This window comes from Arachis stenosperma, chromosome 3, assembly GCF_014773155.1.
Source record: "Arachis stenosperma cultivar V10309 chromosome 3, arast.V10309.gnm1.PFL2, whole genome shotgun sequence".
Lineage (NCBI taxonomy): Eukaryota > Viridiplantae > Streptophyta > Magnoliopsida > Fabales > Fabaceae > Arachis > Arachis stenosperma.
Window position 1 is genome coordinate 77,426,960 of NC_080379.1, and position 13,959 is coordinate 77,440,918.

The window sequence follows — 13,959 nt, forward strand, 5'->3', positions numbered from 1 at the left end:
GAACACAGCTACTTATGAGTCTTGGCTGTGGCCCTAAGCACTTTGTCTTCCAGTATTACCCCGGATACCAAATGCCACAGACACATAACTGGGTGAACCTTTTCAGATTGTGACTCAGCTTTGCTAGAGTCCCCAGTGTGTCCAGAGCTCTTAAGCACACTCTTTAGCTTTAGATCACGACTTTAACCACTCAGTCTCAAGCTTTTCACTTGGACCTTCATGACACAAGCACATGGCTAGGGACAGCTTGATTAGCCGCTTAGGCCTGGATTTTATTTCCTTGGGCCCTTCTATCCATTGATGCTCAAAGCCTTGGATCTTCTGCTTGGCTTTTATTCCTTTTGATTGTAATTATAAAATTTTTTTTTTTTCACTGCTTTTTCTTGCTTCAAGAATCAATTTCATGATGTTTTTCAGATCATCAATAACATTTCTCTTTGTTCATCATTCTTTCAAGAACCAACAATTTTAAACACTCATAAACACAAGATCAAAAAGACATATGCACTGTTCATTCATTCATTCAAAACAAAAGCATTGTCACCACATCAATATAATAAACTAAATTCACTAATAATTTCGAAAATTATGCACTTCTTGTTCTTTGAATTAAAACATTTTTCTTTTAAGAGAGGTGAAGGACTAATGGATTTATTTCATAGCTTTAAGGCATGGGTTTTACATACTAATGATCATGAAGTAGAGACACAAAAACATAAATAAACATAGCATTAAAAACCGAAAACAAAAAGAAATAAAGAACAAGGAATGAATCCACCTTAGTGGCGTCTTCTTCTTGAAGGACCAATGATGTTCTTCAACTCTTCTATGTCCCTTCCTTGCCTTTGTTGCTCCTCCCTCATTGCTCTTTGATCTTCTCTTATTTCTTGGAGAATGATGGAGTGCTCATGATGTTCCACCCTTAGTTGTTCAACATTATGGCTCAAATCCTCTAAGGAGGTGTTGAGTTGCTCCCAATAGTTGTTGGGAGGAAAGTGCATTCCTTGAGGCATTTGTTGATGATGCACTTCCTCATGTTCTTCTTGGAGGCCGTGAGGAGCTTCCCTTGTTTGCTCCATCTTTTTCTTGGTAATGGGCTTGTCTTCTTCAATGGAGACATCTCCTTCTATGATAACTCCAGCTGAATAACATAGATGGCATATGAGGTGAGGGAATGCTAGCCGTGCCATGTATGAAGGTGTTCCGAGGGTTACCTGAAACGTGTAGCTCGGTCTTCTGGCAAGGCCCGAGGTGGGGGGTCTGTGACCCGAGCTGGTTGTGCTGAACGGCGGGGGGTTGTACCTGCAATGACACTCCGATGCTTAAGTTAGCATGGGTCCAAGCAGATATCAAGTAGAATTAGAGTATGCCTTATACCTGGGTGCTCCAGTGTATTTATAGTAGTTGGCTGCGATCATCCCTGGATAAGATATTCTTATCTTATCTTATCTTTTGGGAGATTCATCTCTATCTTTGCGGAACCGCCTTTCCCAGGCCCTTTCGGCCTTTAGGTTTTGGGCTTAGTTCCTTCTGATGGGCCTTTCTTTGGCCTGTTTGTCCGAGGTCCGACCTCGAACGTGGGCCTTGGGTCGAGGTCGGGCATTCTATCAGCTTTACCGAGTTTGGAGAGCTCGGTCAGGGTATGAACAGTGCCCCTGCCCGAGTTCGTCTTTTTTCGGAAGGTCGAGCTCGGGCATAGTAGTTTTTTCAAAATTTGAAAACGGTCGTTTCAGCATTATTGCTTGTTACCGTTTCTTCCTCGATTTCCGTGCGGCGCTCTGTGGAGGCTTATTATTTGCCCCTTTCTTCATTTTTCTTTGTTTATTCATCACTTCTTTTCGAGCATCTTCTCTTCTTTTTCTCTCTGTTCTTCGTCTCCATTTTTTGTGCGTTTTTTCAGAGTTTTTTCTGCGCCGCCGTTTTTCCTTTCGTCGGAGCTCGTCGCTTTCTTCTTTTCCAGGTTTGCTTTTTTTTTTCGCTTGTACGCTTTCTTTTTTCTGATATCTTCTATGCCCGGGTTGCCCCGAAAAGAGGCGCCGCTATTGCTTTGTACGTGTGTGTGGGGGACTCTTTTCTCCGATCCATTTTTGTTATTCGAGTTGCTGCCTTCTTGTTTGTAAAAGAACTTTGCTTTCTTTTGTTTTTGTTGAATTTGGTTTTTCTGCCTTTGTGTGATTTTTGTCTTGCTGTTGTATTCTTTCTTTGTAGGCAAGATTTTTTTATGTCTCGAAAGGTGTTTCAAGCAATGTCGACCAAGATTCCGAGTGGTCTAGGTTGGGTAGATCCTGCTCCTTTAAGGGTCCCGTCTGTTGTAGATTCTGAGTATCTGATTAGGTTCCGTAGGGAGTGTAGTATTTGTGAGAACAGGGAGTCTGAGCGGATTACGAGTTAGCAGCCCCGGAGTCCGAGGAGAGGGTATGTTTTCCGCCGTTAGAGAGTTCCGAGAAACTTTTCTTCTATGCTTATGATTGTTTCTTCTCCAAGCTAGGTGTCCGTCTTCCTTTCACCGACCTGGAATCCGAGGTCCTTTGGTCTTGTAACCTTGCCCCTACACAACTCCATCCGAACTCTTGGGCGTTTTTAAAGCTTTTCCAACTTTGTGTCAGATTTTAGGCGTCTCCCCTTCTGTTTCTCTTTTTTCTTATCTGTTTGTACTGACGAAGCCGGGGTCGGGTGCTGGGAAGGTGTCCTGGGTTTCGTTTAGGGCTAACCAGGGTAGGAAATTTGCACTTTGTATGATGAGTCGTTTCACGATTTCAAAAACTATTACTTCAAAGTCCGGGCTGTTGGAGATGTCCGACCTTTTTTCTTAGATGAGAGTGGGGAGCCTTCGTTTCCTCTTTGTTGGCAAGAGTGTGGTGTCGGTTAAGTACACTTTCGAGAGTCTAGATGAGGTGGAACAGGCTTTCGTTGGTGTGTTGAGCAGTCTATGGGATCGGGCACCTTACTTGGATACGAAGAAAATGTTGGGAGATCCAAGCCTTCTCCGTTCCGAGTTAGGTAGCTCCCGACCTCTTTTTGAGATTTCATTTTCATATTTTGACTTTGTTTTGATCTTTCTGTTTGATAACCTCTTTGTTTCGTTTCTGCAGAGATGTCTTCTCAGGCTGATTCTATGAAGTTTCTCCGTCGAGCGAAGAAATCTGCGGCATCTCGGAATATCGAGGCTGAAGCTTCTCCCCAACCTTCTCCGCAGAAGACTACAATTGGTGTTCAGACTCGGTCGAAGACCATTCCGGTCCCTCAGTTCCGAGCTATAACTCAGGATCCTCCGACCTCCGGACCCGGTCAGCTTTCCCCGACCTCGACCTCGGGTCCTCCCCCCAAGAAACAGAAGACTTCCCGAGAGCCTGCTGGTTTCAATGACAAGGATTTCGATGCTCTCGGTTGGGTTGAGCAGCACATTCTTCCTCAGACTTTTATTTCTACTGATGATGCGTCCATGGAGCATCACTTTCAGTATATGGCGCGGAGTTGTGTTCGGATGGCTAGCCTTCATGCCGCCATTGCTCGGGAGTTTAAGAAAGCTCCCCTTGGGGCGACCAGCTCCCGACTTGAGAAGGCCCGGTCCGAGCTTGATAAGGTTAGTCAGCTGAAGGATGCTAGGATTGCCGAGCTGGAGGAGTCTTTGGAGGAAGAGAAGACTAGGGCTACCGCGGCTGTGGCGGTGGCGAAGACGTCTGAGGAGATGGCGAGGGTGGCGACGGAGAACTATACCAAGCTGTATGCTGAGCTTGTGGAGACGAAGGAGAAGCTGCAATCTGCTCGGGATGACTTTTATGAGCTGGAAGATAATGTGGCCAAGGGTATGGATGCTATGTTTGTGAATTTGAGGGATCAGGTCCGGGTTCTTGCTCCCGAATTGGATCTCAGTTTGTTCAGTACGGATAACATGGTTGTGGAGGGGAAGATTGTTCCTGCCCCTGTTGAGGATGAGGTTCCGATGTCCGACCCCAAGGCTCCGGTGTCCGACCCCGAGGCTCCGGTCGTGAACCCGACTTCACCTTTGGCCGAGGATAGAGTTGGTATGGAGGTTCCAAGCGATGGTGCTGTTCCTGCAGTCCCGATATCCATGTTTCAGCCAGGTGTTGATGCGGAGTCTGGAAAGGGCCTTGATCCTCTGTAATTTTTTGTACTTTTTGTGCTTTTGCCCGACCTGTGGGCTTTTTGTTTTTTGGATGTTTTCTGCAAACATTTTGGACACCTGTTCTGCTATTTTAGCTACTCTTGTAGCTTTATTATGCCATGCTTTGTGTTTCGATTGTCTCGTTCCGCTTTTATGCTTTTTAGTTGTTCTCGGGTAACAACTTTTTAGCTAGCATTTTGACTTCTCGCTTTTTGCTTTTTTTTTTTTTTAGTTGTTTTTGGGTAACAACTTTTTAGCTAGCGCTTTGACTTCTCGCTTTTTGCTTTTTAGTTGTTTTTGGGTAACAACTTTTTAGCTAGCGCTTTGACTTCTCGCTTTTTGCTTTTTAGTTGTTTTTGGGTAACAACTTTTTAGCTAGTGCCTTGACTTTCTCGCTTTTTGCTTTTTAGTTGTTTTTGGGTAACAACCTTTTAGCTAGCGCCTTGACTTTCTCGCTTTTTGCTTTTTAGTTGTTTTTGGGTAACAACTTTTTAGCTAGCGCCTTGACTTTCTCGCTTTTTTGCTTTTTAGTTGTTTTTGGTAACAACTTTTTAGCTAGCGCCTTGACTTTCTCGCTTTTTGCTTTTTAGTTGTTTTTGGGTAACACCTTTTAGCTAGCGCCTTGACTTTCTCTCGCTTTTGCTTTTTAGTTGTTTTTGGGTAACAACTTTTTAGCTAGCGCCTTGACTTTCTCGCTTTTTGCTTTTTAGTTGTTTTTGGGTAACAACTTTTTAGCTAGCGCCTTGACTTTCTCGCTTTTTGCTTTTTAGTTGTTTTTGGGTAACAACTTTTTAGCTAGCGTTTCTCGAAGTCCTGGTTCTTTGCCAGCTTCTTTCTTGGGTCCGTGTTTACTCTCGGACATCGGGATCCTTGAGTACCCCTTTGGTCAGGTCCGACTTCGTTGTTTGGTCGGCCTTTTTTAAGTTATTTTTGTAACTTCTTTTCTATTTGGCTTTTTGAGCCATTTCAGAGTTACTTTTATAACTTCTCACATTAATTTGAACCTCGTCGCTTCATCTTTGCCGACCTCGTATGGCCTTTGGCAAATGATTTTTTGCGTTTTGCCGAGCATAAATTAATGCGCCTTGGTGGGGTACTTTTTAGGATATGCTTTATAACGAGAAGAGAAAATAAAGAAATTTGATTAGTACTAAAAAGAATATGTACAAAGTGTTTACCCTTTTGACTAGGCCGGGTGTCCTACTTAACCGGGTGTCTCATTAAAAAACCCTCGTGGGGAAAAAGAGTACACCTCGGGTTAAGTTTTTCTAGCTGTAGTATCGTCTTAGGTTACAGGCGTGCCAGGTTCTGGGCAGCTCATTGCCTTCTAGGTCGGATATCTTGTAGTAGCCTGTCCCTAAACTTCTGTTACTTTGTAGGGCCCTTTCCAATTTGCGGCTAGCTTTCCTTCTCCCGATTTTTGTGTTCCGATGTCGTTTCGGATTAAAATCAGGTCGTGAGTGGAGAAGCTTCGTTTTATCACCTTTCGGTTATATCTGAGGGCCGTTCGTCGTTTTAAGACTTCTTCTCTGATTCGGGCTCTTTCTCGGACCTCGGTAGGAGGTCGAGTTCTTCCCTTTGTGCCTGAGGTTGCCTCCTTCGTTGTAGAAGATGGTTCTGGGTGATCCTTCGTCTATTTCGACGGGAATCATTGCCTCCATTCCGTAGGCTAGTCGGAATGGGGATTCTCCTGTTGTAGAGTGCGGGGTTGTCCGATATGCCCATAATACCTGGGGGAGTTCATCGGCCCATGCCCCTTTGGCCTCTTGGAGTCTTCGTTTTAACCCGGCCAAGATGACTTTATTTGCGGCCTCTGCTTGTCCATTGGCTTGCGGGTGTTCGACCGATGTGAACTGCTGTTTGATTTTTAGCTCGGCCACCAAGTTCTGAAAACTTGTGTCTGTGAACTGTGTTCCATTGTCTGTTGTGATGGAGTAGGGGACTCCGAACCTCGTGACAATGTTTTTGTATAGGAATTTACGGCTTTTCTGAGCCGTAATAGTGGCTAAGGGTTCAGCCTCGATCCACTTTGTGAAGTAGTCGACCCCTACTATGAGGTACTTGACTTGCCCCGGTCCTTGTGGGAATGGGCCGAGTAGGTCGAGTCCCCACTTTGCGAAGGGCCATGGTGCGGTGATGCTTATGAGGTCTTCGGGCGGTGCTTTGTGAAAATTGGCGTGTTTTTGGCAGGGGGGCATATTTTCACAAACTCTGCCGCGTCTCTTTGCAAGGTCGGCCAGTAGAACCCGGCTCGACTATTTTCTTGGACAGGGCCCGGGCTCCGAGATGGTTCCCACACATGCCTTTGTGGACTTCTTCGAGGACGCTCTTTGTTTCTGTGGTCGGGACGCACCTCAGGAGGGGGTTTGAGAATCCTCTTCTGTATAATACGCGTGGATTAACGTGTAGTTCTGGGCGTCTTTTGTAAGCCTTTTAGCTTCTTTTCTTTCGGCGGGGAGAGTTCCCGATTTCAGATAGTTGAGTATGGGGTTATCCATCCTTGTTGTTGCCCGGATATATTTAGTATTTCTTCCTCCCTTAACACGGAGGGGGATTGTAGAGTTTCTTGGAGGAGACTTCTGTTGTTCCCTCCGGGCTTGGTGCTAGCAAGTTTTGAGAGGGCGTCTGCCCGGGCATTTTGCTCCCGGGGTATGTGCTGGATTTGTATTTCCGGGAAGTGTCGTAATTGCGCCTGTGTTTGGTCTAGGTATTTTTTCATAGTAGGGTCTTTGGCCTGGTAGCTTCCATTTACTTGTGATGTGACGACCTGGGAGTCGCTGAAGATCGTGATCCTCTTTGCTCTGACCTCTTCGGCTAGTTTTAGTCCCGCTAGTAGGGCTTCGTATTCGGCTTGGTTATTTGAGGCCTGGAACTCGAATTTTAGGGATAGCTCAATCCGTGTTCCTTGATCGCTTTCGAGTATAACACCGGCCCCGCTTCCTGTTTTGTTTGAGGATCCGTCGACATACAGATTCCATGAGAGTGGGGTTCCCGGGTCTCAGTGTATTCTGCGACGAAGTCGGCTAGGTATTGAGATTTTATGGCAGTCCGGGCTTCATAGTGGAGGTCGAACTCGGACAATTCCACCGCCCATTGTAGGATTCGTCCTGCCATGTCTGTCTTTTGTAGGATGTGTCTCATGGGTTGGTTTGTCCGGACTTTGATGGTGTGGGCTTGAAAGTAGGGGCGGAGTCTCCGAGCTGTGAACACTAGTGCATAGGCGAATTTCTCTATTTTCTGATAGTTTAATTCGGCCCCTTGTAGTGCTTTGCTTACGAAGTATATGGGGTGTTGCCCCTCCTCATTTTCTCGTATTAGTGCCGAGGCGACTGCCCGATGTCCGACCGACAGGTATAGTACGAGCTCTTCCCCTTTTAGAGGTCGGGTTAAGATTGGTGGCTGCCCGAGGAATTCCTTGAATTCTTGGAAGGCCTTTTCGCATTCCGGGGTCCAAGAGAAGGGTTTCCCTTTCTTTAGGAGTGAGTAGAGAGGAGTGATCTTATCGCTGATCCTGCTAAGAATCTTGATAGGGCGGCTAGTCTCCCATTTAGTTGTTGTACTTCTTTGACACACGTCGGGCTTTTCATATTGAGTATTGCTTGGCATTTGTCCGGGTTTGCTTCGATGCCTCTCTGAGTCAGCATGAAGCCTAAGAACTTCCCGGCTTCTGCGGCGAAGGTGCACTTTGTCGGGTTAAGTCTCATGTTGTGTTTCCGGAGGGTGTCGAAGATACTGCTGAGGTCGGCGACCAAGTTTCTGTCTTCTTGTGTCTTTACTAGCATGTCGTCGACGTACACCTCTAGCTGTAGCCCGATGTGTTCTGAGAACACTTTGTTCATTAGCCTCTGGTAGGTTGCCCCTGCGTTCTTTAGCCCGAAGGGCATTACTACGTAGCAGTAGTTTGCCCTTGGGGTTATGAACGAGGTCTTTTCTTGGTCGGGTCCATACATCGGATTTGATTGTATCCCGAGTATGCATCCATGAAGGAGAGGTATCTGTAGCCCGAAGCGGCATCGACTAAGGCGTCGATGTTCGGTAGTGGATATGGATCTTTGGGGCAGGCTTTGTTGAGATCCGTGTAGTCGACGCACATCCTCCATTTTCCATTGGGCTTCTTCACTAGGACCACGTTTGCGAGCCATAGGGTACTTTACTTCCCTAATGAACCCTGCATCTAGTAGTGCTTGCACTTGTTCTTCTATTGCTTGCATGCGTTCGGGCCCGAGCTTCCTGCGTCTTTGTTGGACAGGTCGGGATCCCGGGTATACTGATAGCTTATGGCACATCAGGTCGGGGCTTATGCCTGGTATGTCGGAGGCTTTCCAAGCGAAGAGGTCGGAATTCTCCCTTAAGAGGGTTGTGAGTTCCTCCTTTAGGCCTGCTTCGAGGTTTGCCCCTATGTTTGTTACTTTCTCGGGTGTGTTCCCGATCTGGATCTTTTCGGTCTCTCCTTCTGGTTGTGGCCGAAGATCTTCTCGGGCTTGGACTCGCCCGAGTTCTATTGTGTTGACCTCTTTCCCTTTTAGGCTCAGGCTTTCGTTGTAGCATCGTCGTGCTAGTTTTTGGTCGCCTTTTAGGGTAGCGATTCCCTTTGCGGTAGGGAACTTCATACAGAGGTGTGGGGTCGAGACTATAGCCGCTAGTTTGTTTAGGGTTGGTCGTCCGATGAGGGCATTGTATGCTGAAGTGACGTCGACTACAATGTAGTCGATGCTTAGTGTTTTGGTTTGCTCGCCTTTTCCAAAGGTAGTGTGTAATGAGATGTATCCCAAGGGGCGGATCGGGGTATCTCCTAGTCCAAACAGGTCAGTGGATAGGCTTTTAGCTCTTTTTCTTCGAGTCCGAGCTTGTCGAAGGCTGCTTTGAACAGGATATCTGCTGAGCTTCCTTGGTCGATCAGGGTTCGATGTAAGTTGGCGTTGGCTAGGATGATGGTGATCACCATAGGGTCGTCGTGTCCGGGTATTATTCCAAGAGCATCTTCTCGGGTAATGAGATAGTAGGTAACTCGGGTAAGGGGCTGTCTTCTCGGACATGGTAGACTTCTTTGAGGTGTCTCTTCCGTGAGGATTTGGATGTCCCTCCCCCTGCGAAACCTCCGTTTATCATGTGTATGTGCCTTTCAGGAGTTCGCGGGGTTCGTGTTTGCTCGGTCCGATCTTCGTTATCTCCCCGTCTTCTCTTTCTGGTTTCTTCTCCTTTCTCAGCTATGTATCTGTCGAGTTTTCCCTCTCTGGCTAGCTTTTCTATAACATTTTTAAGTCGTGGCAGTCGTTAGTAGAGTGGCCGTAGAGTCTGTGATATTCGCAGTACTCGGACCGATCTCTTCCTGCTCTCTTGTGCTTCAGAGGTTTGGGTGGTGGGATCTTCTCGGTGTGGCATACTTCTCTGTAGACGTCTACCAGGGAGACTCGGAGGGGAGTGTAGCTGTGGTATTTTCGTGGCTTGTCCGAGTTGGATTCTTCTTTCTTTTTCTGTTCCCGATCTCGATCTCGGGCGGGTAGGTTGACTCCTTCCTGGAAGAGTCTCTCAGCTGGGAGGTTTCTTCCATGTTGTATACTTTCCTGCCCGTTCTTGTACTTCGTATAAGGAGGTCGGGTATCTTTTGGATAGGGATTGGCTAAACGGTCCTTCTTTTAGGCCGTTTGCTAGTCCCATGATGGCTGCTTCCGTGGGCAAGTGTTGTATGTCCAGGCAGGCCTTGTTGAATCGCTCCATGTACTCTCTGAGAGTTTCTTGGTTGCCTTGTTTGATCCCGAGTAGGCTGGGGGCATGTTTTGCCTTGTCCTTTTGAATAGAGAACCTTGTTAAGAATTTTTTGGTCAGGTCTTCAAAGCTGGAGATTGATCCTGGTGGCAGGTTGTCGAACCACTTCATGGCTGACTTAGTGAGAGTGGTGGGGAAGGCTTTGCATCGAATCGCGTCGGAGGCGTCGACTAAGTACATTCTGCTTCTGAAATTGCTGAGGTGATGACTTGGATCGGTGGTGCCGTCGTAGAGGTCCATATCTGGTGGTTTGAAGTTTCGCGGTACCTTCTCTTTCATGATCTCTTGTGTGAAGGGATCATGGTTGCTTTCGGGAGTGGTGCCGTGTTCCGTCCGATCTTTTAGGTTGGCCTCTATCTTCCGCAGTTTTTCTTCCAATTCTCTGCGTTTGCGAGCTTCCCTTCTCAGATCCTGTTCAGTTTCCTTTTGCTTCTTTACGTCCTCTTCGAGTTGTCTCAGCCGGCTTGTTGTGCCCGAACTGTTTCCAGAATCTCCGAACTTTTTTCTCTTTCGGGATTTTGTGGATCTTTGTCTGGGGGATGTCTTTGGGCGATTCTGTTTGTTTCCTCCTGGAGTGCGTGGTGATAGAGGGCTGTCCGGCCGTTCTCCGGTGTCAACTTCCTCTTCTTGTTCTGATGTAGCGTGGTTATTGTTGGGAGGGTCGTCCGCCATGGTAAAGGGATGACTTCCAGGTCCCCGGCAACGGCGCCAATGTTCCGAGGGTTACCTGAAACGTGTAGCTCGGTCTTCTGGCAAGGCCCGAGGTGGGGGGTCTGTGACCCGAGCTGGTTGTGCTGAACGGCGGGGGGTTGTACCTGCAATGACACTCCGATGCTTAAGTTAGCATGGGTCCAAGCAGATATCAAGTAGAATTAGAGTATGCCTTATACCTGGGTGCTCCAGTGTATTTATAGTAGTTGGCTGCGATCATCCCTGGATAAGATATTCTTATCTTATCTTATCTTTTGGGAGATTCATCTCTATCTTTGCGGAACCGCCTTTCCCAGGCCCTTTCGGCCTTTAGGTTTTGGGCTTAGTTCCTTCTGATGGGCCTTTCTTTGGCCTGTTTGTCCGAGGTCCGACCTCGAACGTGGGCCTTGGGTCGAGGTCGGGCCTTCTATCAGCTTTACCGAGTTTGGAGAGCTCGGTCAGGGTATGAACAGAAGGCTTGTCAGCTATTTTGTAGAGTTCATTGGCTATGACTTCATGAACCTCTACTTCTTCACCAATCATGATGCTATGAACCATGATGGCCCGATCCACAGTAACTTCAGATCGGTTGCTTGTAGGGATGATGGATCTTTGAATGAACTCCAACCATCCTCTAGCTACAGGCTTGAGGTCCAGTCTTCTTAGTTGGACTGGCTTGCCTTTGGAATCTACTCTCCATTGGGCGCCTTCCACACAAATATCCATTAGGACTTGGTCCAACCTTTGGTTAAAGTTGACCCTTCTTGTGTAGGGGTGTTCATCACCTTGCATCATAGGCAAATGAAACGCCAACCTCACATTCTCCGGACTAAAATCCAAGTATTTCCCCCTAACCATGGTGATATAGTTTTTCGGACTTGGGTTCATACCTTGGTCATGGTTTCTAGTGATCCATGCATTGGCATAGAACTCTTGAACCATTAAAATTCCAACTTGTTGTATGGGGTTGGCTATGACTTCCCAACCTCTTCTTTGAATTTCAAGTCGGATTTCCGGATACTCATTCTTCTTGAGATTGAAAGGGACCTCATGGATCACTTTCTTCTTTGCCACAACATCATAGAAGTGGTCTTGGTGGCTCTTGGAGATGAATCTCTCCTTCTCCCATGACTCGGAAGTGGAAGCTTTTGCCTTCCCTTTTCCTTTTCTTGAGGAGACTCCGGTCTTGGGTGCCATTGATGGTGAATGAAAAACAAAAGCTTAGGCTTTTTTACCACACCAAACTTAAAAATTTGCTTGTCCCCAAGCAAAAAGAAAAGAAGAGTAGAAGAAGAAGAAGAAAATATGGTAGAGAGGGTTCGGCTATGTGGGAGAATGTGGGTTTGAGTTGTGTGGAAATGTAAAAGAAAAGAAGGGTATTTATAGGGAGAGGGAGGGTATAGGTTCGGCCATATTGGGTGGGAAAGGGTGGGAAATTGAATTTGAAAGTAGTGGGGGTAGGTGGGGTGTATGGGGAAGAGGGGTTGATGTGAATGGTGAATGGGGAAGTTGGGAAGAGGAATTGAGGTGATTGGTGAAGGTTTTTGGGAAGTGTGACATTGAGAATGAGATTTGGATTAGGAGAGTGTGAATAGGATTAAAAGAAATGTGGTAGGTGGGGATCCTGTGGGGTCCACAGATCCTAAGGTGAGGATCCTGTGGGGTCCACAGATCCTGAGGTGAAAACAAATACCATTCCTTCACCATATAGGCATGTAACATGCCTTGATGCATCATTCTGGCGTTCAAACGCCCATTGATGCTAGTTCTGGGCATTAAACGCCCATGTTATGCATGTTTCTGGCGTTGAACGCCAGTTTCATGCTTGTTTCTGGCGTTCAGCGCCAGATTGTCCTCTGTGTGCGCATCCTGGCGTTAAACGCCAGGTTGTTGCTTGTTTTGGGCGTTCAGCGCCAGAATGGTGCTCTGTTCTGGCGTTGAACGCCAGAAAGATGCTCCTTCTGGGCGTTGAACGCCAGCCCGTGCGTCCTCCAGGGTGAAAAATTTTTTCTTCTGTTTTTGACTCTGTTTTTAATTTTTTTGATTTTTTCGTGACTCCTCATGATCATGTACCTAATAAAACACAAAAATAACAAAGAAACAAAATAAAATAAAATTAGATGAATAAAATTGGGTTGCCTCCCAACAAGCGCTTCTTTAATGTCAATAGCTTGACAGTGGCTCTCATGGAGCCACAAGGTGATCAGGTCAATTTAAGTGTGGTATTCCCACACCAACTTAGAGTTTGGATATGGGGTTTGGACACCAAACTTAGAGTTTGGTTGTGGCCTCACAACACCAAACTTAGAGTTTGACTGTGTGGGCTCTTCTTGACTCTGAACTGAGAGAAGCTCTTCATGCTTGCTCTCTTTTGTCACAGAGGGATAGCCATGTGCTTGAAACACAAGATATTCTCCATTCAATTGAAGGACTAATTCACCTCTGTTGACATCTATCACAGCTCCTGCTGTGGCTAGGAAAGGTCTTCCTAGGATGATGCATTCATCATCTTCCTTCCTAGTGTCTAGGATTATGAAATCAGTAGGGATGTAAAGGCCTTCAACCTTTACTAGCACGTCCTCTACTAACCCATAAGCTTGTCTTATGGACTTATCTGCCAATTGTAATGAGAACAAGGCAGGTTGTACCTCAATGATCCCCATCTTCTCCATTACAGAGAGTGGCATAAGATTTATCCCTGACCCCAGGTCACATAGAGCTTTTTCAAAGCTCATGGTGCCAATGGTACAAGGTATTAAGAACTTGCCAGGATCTTGTTTCTTTTGAGGTAGAGTTTTCTGAATCCAAGTATCTAGTTCACTAATGAGCAAGGGAGGTTTACTTTCCCAAGTCTCATTACCAAACAGCTTGGCATTCAGCTTCATGATAGCTCCCAAATATAGAGCAGCTTGCTCTCCAGTCACATCTTCATCCTCTTCTGAGGATGAATAGTCTTCAGAGCTCATGAATGGCAGAAGGAGGTTTAATGGAATCTCTATGGTCTCTAGATGAGCCTCAGCTTCCTTTGGATCCTTAATAGGAAACTCCTTCTTGCTTAAGGGACGTCCCAGGAGGTCTTCCTCATTAGGATTTTCGTCCTCCTCCTCCTTTGTGCATTCGGCCATTTTGATCACATCAATGGCCTTGCACTCTCCTTTTGGATTTTCTTCTGTATTACTTGGGAGAATACTGGGAGGAGTTTCAATGACTTTCTTACTCAGCTGGCCCACTTGTGCCTCCAGATTTCTAATGGAGGATCTTGTCTCATTCATGAAACTAAAAGTGGCCTTTGATAGATCAGAGACTATATTAGCCAAATTAGAATTATTTTGTTCAGAGTTCTCTGTCTGTTGCTGAGAAGATGATGGATATGGCTT